Source organism: Coturnix japonica, unplaced genomic scaffold (genome assembly GCF_054131305.1).
Source record: "Coturnix japonica strain WE unplaced genomic scaffold, WE-NBRP24 Scf050, whole genome shotgun sequence".
NCBI classification, from domain to species: Eukaryota; Metazoa; Chordata; class Aves; order Galliformes; family Phasianidae; genus Coturnix; species Coturnix japonica.
Genome location: NW_028188953.1, coordinates 2,073,763 through 2,077,763, shown reverse-complemented (window position 1 = coordinate 2,077,763; position 4,001 = coordinate 2,073,763).

Sequence of the window (4,001 nt, the reverse complement as noted above, 5' to 3'; positions counted from 1 at the left end):
TGGGGACCCAATGGGACTCAATGGGACTCAATGGGTCATGGAGACCCTAATAGGATATGGGGGACATAGAAGACCCCAATGGGACATAGAAGACCCCAATGGGACATGGGGACCCTATGGGAACCCAATGGGACCCAATGGACCATGGGGACGACCCCGTCCAGTCCCTGCTGCAGCTCATGGCGCTGCTGGCCGGGGTGGCCATGATGGCCGCCATCGCTCAGTGGGAGTAATGGGGGCGATATAGGGGGTCTATGGGGGGGATATGGGGTCTATGGGGGGGGTTATGGGGGGATATGGGGGGATATGGGGGGATATGGGGGGTTATGGGGGGATATGGGGGTCTTTTTGTAGGACGTGATCAATAAAAGTGATTGGTGACATCAGTGGGGACCCAATGGGACTCAATGGGGACCCAGTGGGACATGGAGACCCTAATAGGACATGGGGGACCCCAATGGGACATGGGGACACTATGGGAACCCAATGGGACATGGAAGACCCCAATGGGACATGGAAGACCCCAATGGGACATGGAAGACCCCAATGGGACCCAATGGGACATAGAGACCCCAATAGGACATGAGGGCACCATGGGGACCCAATGGGTCATAGAAGACCCCAATGGGACATGGAAGACCCCAATGGGACCCATTGGGTCATGGAGATCCTAATAGGACATGGGGGACCCCAATGGGACATGGGGACTCAATGGGGAACCCAATGGGACATGAAGGACCCCAATGGGACATGGGGACACTATGGGACCCCAATGGGACATGGGGACACCATGGGGACCCAATGGGACATGGAGACCCTAATATGACATAGAAGACCCTAATGGGACCCAATGGGACATGGAGACCCCAATGGGTCATAGAGGACCCCAATGGGACATGAAGACCCTAATAGGACATGGGAGACCCCAATGGGACATGGGGACCCCAATGGGACCCAATGGGACCCAATTGGACATAGAGACCCTAATAGGACATGGGGACCCTATGGGAACCCAATGGGACCCCAATGGGACATGGGGACACTATGGGAACCCAATGGGTCTTGGAGGACCCCAATGGGACATAGAAGACCCTAATAGGACATGGGGGATCCCAATGGGACATGGGGACACTATGGGAACCCAATGGGACATGGAAGACCCCAATGGGACATAGAAGACCCCAATGGGACCCAATGGGACATGGAAGACCCCAATGGGACATGGGGACTCAATGGGGAACCCAATGGGACATGAAGGACCCCAATGGGACATGGGGACACTATGGGACCCCAATGGGACATGGAGACCCTAATAGGACATGGGGACCCCAATGGGACCCAATGGGACATGGAGACCCTAATAGGACATGGGGACACTATGGGAACCCAATGGGACATGGAGACCCTAATATGACATAGAAGACCCCAATGGGACCCAATGGGACATGGAAACCCCAATGGGTCATAGAGGACCCCAATGGGACATGAAGACCCTAATAGGACATGGGGGACCCCAATGGGACACAGAGACACTATGGGACCCCAATGGGACATGGAAGACCCTAATAGGACATGGGGGACCCCAATGGGACATGGGGACACTATGGAAACCCAATGGGACATGAAGGACCCCAATGGGACATAGAAGACCCCAATGGGACAGGGGGACACTATGGGAACCCAATGGGACATAGAAGACCCCAATGGGACATGGGGACACTATGGGAACCCAATGGAACCCAATGGGACCCAATGGGGCATGGAGACCCTAATAGGACATGGGGGACCCCAATGGGGAATCAATGGGACACGGGGACCCAGTGGGACATGGGGGACCCCAATGGGACATGGGGACACAATGGGGACCCAATGGGACATGGAAGACCCCAATGGGACATAGAAGAACCCAATGGGACAGGGGGACACTATGGGACCCCAATGGGACCCAATGGGACATGGGGACACTATGGGAACCCAATGGGACATGGAAGACCCCAATGAGACATGGAAGACCCTAATAGGACATGGGGGATCCCAATGGGACATGGGGACACTATGGGAACCCAATGGGACATGGAAGACCCCAATGGGACATGGGGGACCCCAATGGGACATGGAAGACCCCAATGGGGACCCAATGTGACATGGGGATCCTAATAGGACATGGGGACCCCAATGGGACCCAATGGGACATGGAGACCCTAATAGGGCATGGGGACACTATGGGACCCCAATGGGACATGGAGACCCTATAGGACATGGGGGACCCCAATGGGACATGGGGACACTATGGGAACCCAATGGGACATGGAGACCCTAATAGGACATGGGGGACCCCAATGGGACATAGAAGACCCCAATGGGACCCAATGGGACACGGAAGACCCCAATGGGGACCCAATGTGACATGAGGATCCTAATAGGACATGGGGGGCATTTTATGGGGTGGGGGGTATTTTATAGGGTCGGAGACTCAGTCCATATACACAACATCCATTTTATTGTGGGTCCCAACAGGGGGGGGTCCATCCATCGGGACCCCAAAACAGGGGGGTACATTATGGGGTGGGGGGTATATGGGGTATTTATGGGGTATATGGGGTATATGGGGTATGTTATGGGGTATTTATGGGGTATATGGGGTATGTTATGGGGTATATGGGGTATGTTATGGGGTATTTATGGGGTATATGGGGTATATGGGGTATATGGGGTATGTTATGGGGTATGTTATGGGGTATGTTATGGGGTATATGGGGTATATGGGGTATGTTATGGGGTATGTTATGGGGTATGTTATGGGGTATATGGGGTATATGGGGTATGTTATGGGGTATTTATGGGGTATATGGGGTATATGGGGTATATGGGGTATGTTATGGGGTATTTATGGGGTATATGGGGTATGTTATGGGGTATATGGGGTATGTTATGGGGTATATGGGGTATGTTATGGGGTATGTTATGGGGTATATGGGGTATGTTATGGGGTATTTATGGGGTATATGGGGTATGTTATGGGGTATATGGGGTATATGGGGTATGTTATGGGGTATGTTATGGGGTATATGGGGTATGTTATGGGGTATATGGGGTATTTATGGGGTATATGGGGTATGTTATGGGGTATATGGGGTATATGGGGTATGTTATGGGGTATATGGGGTATATGGGGTATGTTATGGGGTATATGGGGTATATGGGGTATATGGGGTATGTTATGGGGTATATGGGGTATTTATGGGGTATATGGGGTATGTTATGAGGTATATGGGCTATATGGGGTATGTTATGGGGTATATGGGGTATATGGGGTATGTTATGGGGTATATGGGGTATATGGGGTATATGGGGTATGTTATGGGGTATATGGGGTATATGGGGTATGTTATGGGGTATATGGGGTATATGGGGTATTTATGGGGTATTTATGGGGTATTTTATAGGGTCGGGGACTCAGTCCATATACACAACATCCATTTTATTGCGGGTCCCAAGGGGGGGGTCCATCCATTGGGATGTTATGGGGTATTTATGGGGTATATGGGGTATATGGGGTATTTATGGGGTATATGGGGTATATGGGGTATGTTATGGGGTATATGGGGTATATGGGGTATATGGGGTATGTTATGGGGTATTTATGGGGTATATGTGGTATGTTATGGGGTATATGGGGTATATGGGGTATGTTATGGGGTATATGGGGTATATGGGGTATGTTATGGGGTATTTTATGGGGTCAGGGGTATATGGGGTATTCTATGGGGTATTATATGGGGTCGGGGGGTATATGGGGTATTTTATGGGGTATTATATGGGGTCGGGGGGTATATGGGGTATGTTATGGGGTATTATATGGGGTCAGGGGTATATGGGGTATTTTATGGGGTATTATATGGGGTCAGGGGTATATGGGGTATTTTATGGGGTATTATATGGGGTCGGGGGGTATATGGGGTATGTTATGGGGTATTATAGGGGGTCGGGGGGTATATGGG